Source organism: Olea europaea, chromosome 11 (assembly GCF_002742605.1).
Source record: "Olea europaea var. sylvestris chromosome 11, O_europaea_v1, whole genome shotgun sequence".
NCBI lineage: Eukaryota > Viridiplantae > Streptophyta > Magnoliopsida > Lamiales > Oleaceae > Olea > Olea europaea.
The window spans coordinates 30035295-30046080 of NC_036247.1; the positions used below are offsets into that span (position 1 = coordinate 30035295).

Consider the following 10786-nt stretch of genomic DNA (forward strand, 5'->3'; position numbering starts at 1 on the left):
AAGGTCATTGTTTGTTTTAAATGCTTTGACTCTCTTTTTAAATTGATTTTCAATCATCAATTTTCATTGTCTGAAATTTTGAAAAGTTTTAGAATTGTGTTTCAAAAGAAACGTCCATGTTTTTCTTTAAAAATCATCTACTCTAAGTAAATAGAATCTAGATCCACTTAGGCTCCATTAGATTGCAAGAATGGAATTTGGATGGAAAGAAAACGGATTTCAAGAAATTGAATTGCCTAGAACTTGTTTTACTGAAAATTGTCAATTAAATGTGTTTGATTGATATAATTTCCCACCTAGAAAATATTGAAATTTTGGATCTTTTGGTATTTGTTTGGCTTTGCTTTTATGAAAATTGTCTATTAAAGGGATAGAATTTATTACAATTGGAAATAGAATTTGTTTTAATTGCCAACCAAAAAAAAAAAAAACTGGAAAACCAAAACCAACAAACCCATATGAAAACATTTCCCTCAAAAAGATAGAAAAATGTGGAAAATGGGGTGTGCCAAGAAAACCAATTGCCAAGAAATTTGGCCAATCAAACATGCAAAAATATGAAAAATAAGATTTAATTTTCTACTTTCATGGAATATTTGTTGTATAAAACAGGGCCTTAGTGTATTTACAAATGCTGGACCCCACAAGTTAGCATGTAAATTCTCTCAAATAGAGGTGGATATATGAATTCTAGATTTAAAAGGTGATCTATTTTATTTTCCAATAACACAATCTTCACAAAACTTCAGCTTTTCAACATTATCATTTCCAAAACATCCAATTTTATTTAAAATGAGTAATCCCTTTTTACTAACGTGGTCCAGTCTTTTACGCCAAATCAGAGATTTATCAAAACCTGAACTTACAACTGCAGAGCTATGACCTATTAAAGGTTCAGACTGCAAGGTGTAGATTCCATTAACCTTGGGAGAGGAAAAATGACTTTACCATCAAGATTTAGTTTTGTAAAACAATTATGAATTCTTATGCCATATTATTCATCTAACCCACCTAAGGAAATTAGATTTCTTAGTAGTTCAGGCACATATCTTGTGTCACTCAATTCAAGAATATGATTATTTTTCAACAAAATGTTGAGTTTACCAATTCTTTTTATCAGACAACTAATATCATTTCCCATCTAAACTTGTCTCCCATTGAGATCAACAATTTCAGTAAACCATTCTTTTATGGGGCACATGGAAAGTACAACCATAGTCTAGAACCCATTCTTTTGAATTTCTTTTGATTGTACTTACAAGAACAACTCCTCGCATATCAAATTAATTTCTTCACACGACAACTGTAGAGCCATCAGAGTTCTTCTTGTCCTTCATATCAGATACTCTCTTAAAACAATCTTTAATAAAGTGTAATGCCAAGTTCTTAATTCTTTTGATTACTGTGTCTATCTTAATTACTTGCATTAATATTCTATTTACATTTTTAATCATCATAATTATCTTCGTCTTGACTAACTATGTTGCTGCAATGAAATGTACCTTGGACGTTTTAGATGGTCGACGTGCCTAGTAGTTTTAAACTTAAAAATATAATTCATTAAATTTACAATTCAATTTAACTTTGATGCCCTTGACAATTAACTTGTTTATTAATTTAATTATGATATGTTTATAATTTTACTAAGCTCGAATAATTATATAATGTATGTTGTACTTATGGTTAGTCTTGTTTATAGGTTGATAATAAATCGAATTGAAAGATTTCTTTTGTTAAGCACATTTTTATGTAAGTCAAATTACAATAATAATAATAACTAGGATTTTTACAATGGAAATTTAGTAACCTAGTCAATCATGTTTATGGCTAAATAAGTTAATAGAGCAAGATTATGTACCTAATTATTTAGTTTACATATTTTATGCTCACTAAACGTAACTAAATTAGAAGTATTGATTCTTCCTATTTATATATTTCCTTGCAAATTAATATATATATTCTTCGTAAATCGAAAATATTATGTTTGGTGTCTCCTTCCCAGTTTTAATTCTGCATCAATGGTTAAGGTATTAATATTTTAATTTTATTGCTATCGTTTGTGAATTCAATTATAATTTCATGTCATCATTAGTCATTACATTTCAATCGAACAATACTCTACTTTATCATTTCAAAATACCCATAGTCCCACACGTATGTATACGGTAAGTATTTATTTGTATTTTCATCCATACGAAGTTTCGAAACGTAAACCATGGAGGTCAAATTTTGGGTTGATTTAATTGGTCTTTCTTTTTGGTTTATCTTTCCTTGATTTATTTAGGTAAACTTTTAATTTATTTAAATAAATAGAAACTTCATTGACTAGAATAATAATAAAATAAAATGTATTCTACCTTCAATCTGGTGTCTTTATAATTACTGGACATATATGTTATGATTTCCTATAGTAATTATTTAAATGTTTACTTACTAGAAAACTTTCAGACTAGCCAAACATGCCTAAGTAATTTGCATTCATGTGGTTATGAAATTTATTAACATTTTAAATTGTTGGTCAATGGTGTATTTGTGATTACCAAGTACAAATCTTGTGAATTTTAACCCATTGTAATGAAAATTATTATAATTTCTTTTCTACCCATCATTACATGATTTTAATCTTTTGTTAAAAATTTCTTATTTTTCATTTGAGTTGTCCGTCAATTATTATGATTTTGCATCTCATTGTAGTGGAAAGATGAACACACAAATTAGTTCCAAAGCATATCAAATTTAAATTATTTTCTTCAATTTTGTGAGTTTAAAATGCACTTGAAATTAAAGTACTATCTTCATTTGTGTGAATCAAAGAAATGCATTAACAAAGCTAATTTGTTGCTTCTTTCAATAATTGATTATGAGATAAAATACTAGTCTCGTATATTAATAACATCAAATGATGAGCTTGGAGAATTATTCTTAATCAATGATAATGAACAAGGACTTTTGGCACGTTGAGCAGTAGGCTAAAGACATCTCCACATGACATCCAAAAAGTAAACTCATGAGGATTTTAGGTAAGTAAACCTCACATTGTCTTCATGCGTATGTTACATCATTAAAAGTATAAATGTATTATCTAAATTTGTTGTTATATGATCTTGATATTTGATTATTATATTTTATGTTATTAATGCTTCTCATGACATATTCATGCACATCAATGTATCCACAAATATACATGAAATTTCAAGGAATAAAATATTTTCAAATGTCATTACTCAATGAATATTTTAGAAATATATGTATCTCGAATGTTTTTTTATAACGAGGTGTATACTATGCCATGAAAGGTGTGAATGGGAAATGGGGCGTGGTGGATCGGCGCACAAACCAATGTTCAATGATAATTAATTTTAATCGCTTTGCGTACTACCGATAGGACTCGACAGGTTCCAAATAATAATTTTTCACTGCATTTTGATTAGTTAAGCGATACATCAAGTGAGCTTACGATATTAATATTAAGTTTTTAAAGAAATGAAAGAAAATGGATATATATTAAGAATTGATTTTTATTTTAAAGTAATTCATATGCATATCATAGACATGAATCATATACATGGGATTTTCTTACCGAGCCTTAGCTTATACCACATTATCCCTTATTCAGATGATAAATGTAAGATGATTTGAGACGACTACTTGTGGTGATGGACCAAGTACTAATACATTTAAATATTGACTTCTTTTAGAAATTAAAGTTGATATTTAATTTCATTGTTTTGTTTTTTCATTTAAGTGCAAAAGTTGTTATACAAGTTATGTTCATAAATGAAGTCAATGATGTTCATTATATTAAAAAAAATAAAATTTAATCGCTTATGTATTTATGATTTTAAAAGTAAATGAAATGACAATACTTCCAAATCTACGTATCTAGATTTAGGGTGCTACATGAAGTGTCCAATTTTCCACAATAATAGCATTTCTTGACTTGGTTCTGGAATTTCACATGAATCTTATTTTTATCTTTAAATCTTAGATTCTAGGGTTTACTTTTCTTATAAGAGTTGTAATTATTTCTTTTATTCTATTTCAGCTTTTCTTTGATATGGAGTCCTTTACCAGTTTTAGAGTCTTTGAACTCATATCTTAGTTCAAGTTCTTTGTTTCTCAAGGCTGAGATAATGATATCAATGGTAAGGTCTTCTCTTCCATATTCCAAGGCATTTTTGATATCTATATATTGTTCACTAGTGAATTTAATAGAGCAACAGCTTGTTGATCATCAGATAATTTTTCATAACAATTAAACAGATCGTGAATTGAACTTATCGATGTTTTCTTCTAGGCTAGAGGAAAAGTCAAAATTAAAGTTATAGAATTTTCTCAAGAGATAGCATTTGTTGGGCACAGTCTTAATTAGGTAGAGTGTTTCTAACTTTGTCCAAAGTGTTTGAGTTATGGTAGTTCACCGACTTTCCTAATCACATCATCAGATAAATAAAGAAAAATATAGCCTCAAGTAACTTCATCTAGTTCTTGTCTACTATAGGTACTAATCTCAGTAGTCCATAGGGATGCCAATCGGGCTCGTCGGCTCGAGCCGCCCGTGACTCCGCTCGGGGCTCGATAGACTCGAGCCCTATTTTGGGGACACGGGCTTTGCCCGAGTCGGCCCGTGAGCTCGCGAGCTTTTTAAAACAAAAAAAAAATTTGAGGCTACCTTGGCAGCAAAATTGCTGCCTTTTAAGGCAGCTAAGTGCTGCCTCGTTGCAGCTTAGAAAAAAGGGGGAGAAAACGAGCTTGCCCGGTTCGACCCGGAAAAAGCTCGAGCAAAAGCTCAGGCCGAGCCTGAGAATGAAACTTTAGGCTCGCGAGCCAGCTCGGCCTGGCTCGTTTACATCCCTAGTAGCCCATGTGCCATCAAGAGTAGCAGCAAATCTTTGTTGTAATAGAAGAGCTCTCATTTTCTAGGGCCAAGAACTAAAGTCCCTAGTACCCTTCAAAATTTCAACTTCAAATTTTTGTACAGTAGTCATATTGATAGATAAGATCATAGCAACACAATTATAAAACATACAAAATGTAAATGATTTGAGTAAGTGATAGAATTAAGTGTCCAATTATTAGGATAGATTAAAGAAAAATATCCAAGCCTACTTATCATGCAAGTTGGATAGTACTGTAAAGCAGGTTATATGATTGTTTGATTTCCTACAAGTAACCGGGATCATGAGCAAGTAATAAAGTAGTGAGTAGAGTATCGATCACACGAGGACTATGTGTTTGACCGAGTTAAAATTAACTAAAACTTTAATTGAATAGCAAACAAGTTGTTGTGATTTTTCTAATTAATCTCTAAATTATCAATTAAACTAGTGAAAGCAAGTAAATGTGTTTTTCAAATATGTGAGATGCATTGCTAAGATGTCGGATCTCCTTGCTATTCCATTTTAAGTATAATAATGAAAGTGACAATTTGAAATAATTTATGTTGGTCAATATTCCAAATTTAATTGAAAGTCTCTCTCAACAGCGATCATATCTATTCTAGTCATGTGACCATTCTATCTCGATGAAATATACAAATATGACAAATGCATTAACAAGTATTAGAACACCTATTGAAATCATATAAAGTATAGAGGCATATCTCTATCCTCTATCAAACCTTACAATATTTATTATATTGTGTTTAAACCATATTGTCTCTCTCGATAACAATAAGATTCATAACAATTCAATTGGTGATGAAACAATTGAAAAGAATGGTAAAAACGATAATAAACATACATAAATCAAACCAAATTATAATATCATAACAAGGGTTCATTTCATCTTCATAATGTATAAAAACTAGCCCAACATGTCAAAATTATAAGAATTCATATTTAAGTGAAACGATATACCTGGATTTTCGTTTACGCATTCTCTTTTTTGTCTAAAAATCAAGTTTGATCTTCACTTGATTGAATTGTTGCAAGTCCCATTCAATTCTCTCACAAAAACTATGGATTTTCCTCTTTTGATGATAATAATTGATGAGTTTTGGAGTATAATATGTATATGAGAAATGTAGAAGATGTCCTTTTAATGTATTCTACTATTTAGGTATTTGTAGGAGTCAAAAATTGGTTGAAAATCACGTCCAAATTGGTTTTTAAAAGAATTCCAATCGGATAAGGAAAGTTACCTTTGCAAGTGCATGTTTTTGTATCAGCACAGCAGTCAGTTTTTTGGTCATAAATTTCTCTTTTGACATCCGATTGAGGCAATTTAAATTGCGTTAGAATGCTAATTGAAAGGGCTACAATTTTATTCGGAAGATATTTTCCAATTCCAATGTTTACTATGCCAAAATGGGTCTTAATATTTGACTAAAACTCTGAAAGATAATTTGTGTGATTGGAAATCGATTTATGATAATATTATGATCATATTACATTTTTTTTTTACTTATAATTGCATTCAATTCTCTCCTAACAATCTTCAAAGTATCTCTTACGGTCCAAATCAACCTTTGAATATTTCACAAGTTTGTAATGGCTAACTGATTACCTTTTGACAATCAAATATTTTTATTTACTGATGTTTGCGTATTGTTGGTACGTATATAGGCCATTAGCAATGTTAACACTATCATTGGCCCTGCTCTCATTGGCAAGGTTTGTTTTCCTCAGCTGTAATATGGTTCTTATTGCCATAACGTTGGTTGTTTTCGACGTATTAGGCCTCTGTTATATAACAAAAGAAAAATTGTTCTTTAAAAATAATTATTCTTTACATCAACTTTCCCCAACTAAAAATTGAAGTATGGATGCTTTAGCAGGACCCAACAGATCAGACTGTTATAGATAACTTCAGGGTTCAACAACTTGATGGAACTCAAAATGAATGGGGGTGGTCCAAACAGAAGGTACTTTATTATTTTAGTCGTTAACTTCTGCGTATCTTTGTTATATTTGTATGAGTAAATAACTTGTCCTTTTCAGCTTGGTGCAAATGCCATCCAGGTTGTGTCTATTGCTGTGTGCAAAGCTGGAGCTGCCGTTCTTAATATTCCCCTCTACAAGGAATGTTGCAGATTATTCTACTATAGCCAACCTTTCCCCTAATAAGAGAATTTGTCGGTCTAGTGTGTTATGGCTCTCATAATTGGAAAAATACAGCTCTACACAGTGTCCACTAAATTGCACCTGATTCCCCCTGAATTGATCAAAACAGTGTAATAGAACTTGTGCTACAATTTTTTAGATTTGCTATAGTCGTCCATATAGTTTTTCATACATGCCATGTTGGTGGATCTATCTTATGTAATTAATATGAATATTTATGGGTACAACATTGCTAACCTGGACGGCAACAAGAAGCTGTGTTGCTTGTTCCTGCCTTCAACATTATCAATGATGGATCACATGCTGGGACCAAACTTGCTGTGTAGGTATGTGTTTCGATATTTACATGGGTTAGCTCATATTTCTTAGAATTTGAGTTTCTCATCAATTTGTATTGTAGGAATTTATGATTCTACCAGTTGGAGCTTCCTCCTTTAAGAAAGCCATGAAGATGGGTGTGGAAGTGATGTAGGATGAATAAGAAAGAAAGAAGAAGGAATGGGGAGGAGAAACAGAGAGAAGGGAGAAGAGGAGAAGAAACCAGAGGAAGAGAGGGGAGGGAGAAAACGGCTGCAAGCCACCAAAAATATTTCAATTCTAATTCATCATCAACTGTCTCAAATGAAAAACAAAACATAAATAAATAGCAGAACATAAACCCTAAAGAGAAGGGCTTGGGCCAAATCCACTAAACAAGCCCAATAACAGAAATATAAATAATAATCCAAATAGAATATAACTAATAGTCCAAAAAGAAAATAAATAGTAAATGGAAGAAAATAAATAGTAAATGGATGTCCGCATCAACTCTCCCGGGGTGGGAGAAAAACTCGACCCCGTCGAGTGGATAAATCAAAATGTTGCAATGAATCTAATGCTAAAGGCTCCAAGTCATGCCATGGGGAATGATCTTTCTGACGAACCAAATATCGAAATTCCACAAATGATGACGATGCCAATTGCAAATTACCAACAAAAACATGAGCTGACCAAGATAACTTAGGCGAGTGAGAATTTTGCTGACTCTTATAAAGCTCCAATAAATTTGGCTCACGCCGCTGAAGTCTCTCTTTGGGAATCCATGTACCGTCAGAATCAAGTCGATCCATCCAACGAACAAGAAAGCACTGAATCTCTCTATTATTGGTCAACACAAGCTGTTCATCCAAAATAACATCAATTTTATTTTTTTGTGCTGTGATAGGTGGGATTGAAGCAGACATGGCAAAAGATTCAGTGTGGGAATTCTCATGCGGGAGTAGAAACGGGTCATCAGAGGGGCTAAAATAACCGTGTAAGCATTGAAGTCCGTAACAAATAAAATAGGGTGGTGGTCATAATGTGATAAAAGGTCATTGACATAGGCATTTTGACCAACATGCTTTGAAATTTTAAAAAGACCAGCATTACACGCTTGCAATATAACATAATCCCCAATATTAAATTCAAAGTATTGTTTATGCCAATCAACCTGAGGTTTATATAAAGCTTTACTTGCTTCAAATTGTTTATTGATCTCAATATGCAAGCTATGAAAATGTGATACAACTACCTCAACTGAAATAAACACACAAGCATGTGGGTGCATGAGAATAAGGTCTAGAGGTTTCAAAGGTTCACAACCAAGAATAATTTCAAAGGGTTTTAGACCTAAAGACCAGGTCACAGGATCGTTATATGCAATTTGAACAATTGGAGGGATCAAGTCCCAATTCCCAAGATTTTTCTGGACTAGAGACTGTAATAAATTGTCAGGATTTTGGTTAGCACTTTTGTTTTGATCATCAATTTGAGGTTGGTCAGTGGTGGATAATTTTGCCTTAGTGTTAACCACAAGCGACTGGATTTTTCAAGGGTGACTGATGACATCATCAAGCTCTTTAACTTGGGTAAGGGTATGACATATAACATGTGATCGAGAATTGTCGGAGATAAGGGATATAGTATCCAAAGTCTCGAGAAGAGTCTGGATTCCACCTAAGGAAGTGTCCTCACTATCATCCAAGTCATCAAAATCTTCAAGTTTAGGTTTATAGACTAGATCTTCTAACGGCTCCTCTATTACATTCTTTCGTTCTTTCATGACTAAGGTTCGATTAGGACATTTAGAAGAAATGTGACCAAAGTCTTTACAGTTGACACACAACAAGTGAGAAGAAGACCTTGGAGTTTCAGAAATTCTACCCTGATTTTTCAAGATTGGAGAACCATTAGAAGGGGGAGGTCCTAGAAGGGACTTAACGGGAGGAGGTGAAGCCAATGAAGCCAAATGATGATTATCAAAAATTTTACCCTTATTTTTCAAAATTGGAGGAACATCAGACGGGGGAGGCCCTAGAAGGGACTTAACGGGAAGAATTGGAGCCAATGACATCGAAGGATGATTGTCAATATGCTTTCTACATGGAAAAGAAGATCTTAGACTATCACGACCTTTACAATTATTTTTCCAAATAGGAGGAACATTAGACGGAGACGGTTTTATGATAGACTATTGATGAGGCGACGCTAATGAGATGGGTGAGCGATGATGACCACGCTTTTCATATGGAGTACTAATAATCAACTCATAATCTCGAGCTAAAGAGTAAGCGTGATCAAGAGTAGTGACACCTCGAAGGAACAGCTCGCGCTTAAGATCATTTCTCAGACCTTGGCTAAACCTACTCAAAGTCGTGCTCTCATCCTCAATTAAATGACATTTGGTTCGAAATTCCTCAAATTGCGCGATATACTCAGTCACTAATTGATTTCCTTGTTTAAGGGCATTCCATTGAGTAAGAATTTCAAAATTATCTCGTTCTCGCTCACGAATCTGATCCCTATTCCTATCCCTATCCTTACGATCGGGTCGAAAGTATTTTTGATTACCTTGTCGACGATGTTGTCTATTATGGGACACCTTAGAATTATCAACATCAATCGAATGAGGGATGTGTTTAAAATTTTTCAAACTAACAGATAGGGCCTTACTCTCTTCAAGAGTAGCGGTCATTTGAGTTTGAATAGCCGCTATTTGTCTGGTGAGTGCATCGAATTGTGAGGGGTTCATAGTTAAGGTACTAGAGCTAGAAGTGACAAGATGACCAATATGTAACTACCTACACTGTAATAGCAACTTAATGACATATAATAGAGAGATCAACAAACAAAAAGTGCAAGTAATGGAAAATGAAAATTTGAGCTATTTTATTATTATTATTATTAATTTTAAATTTAAATTTTGGGACTAAAATTATATACAACAAGCTAGTATTGCTGGTATATGTAAAATAGTAAAGCAATGGTCAAATACTAGTCAAAACCTATTCACGTAAAATAAGCAGGTTAAAGTGAGATTTAACGAGGTCAAATGATCCAATTACGTGAGTTTAGATAAAAATAGATCAGCAGCAGCACAAAAATTTAATTGATGCAATTTCAGAATGAAACAGTAATATAAACCAACAATAAATAAAAGCAAGAACTTCCCTTTCGTTCGTCGAAGTAGTCAAGCCATATCAACCAGAATAAAAGATGTACCTGTAAATAATAGAAAAGACATTTCTTCACTCCTCTTTTTTTCTTTTCTTTTTTTTTTTCACTTTCTTTTTCCCTTTTTTTTTCTTTTTTTTTTTACTTTTTTTTTGGAACTGCAGAAAACGATAAATAAATAAAAAAAAAAAAGAAATTTCGGGTGTGAACAGTACCCGTGAACAGTAACGTTTTTTTTTTTTTTTTTT

At 32.5% G+C, this 10786-nt stretch overlaps 1 pseudogene; it reads left to right on the forward strand.

Moving 5' to 3' along the window:
• Positions 1-3309: 3309 nt before the first annotated feature.
• The window catches only part of LOC111404684, a 10659-nt pseudogene continuing 3182 nt past the window's right edge, over positions 3310-10786 (forward strand).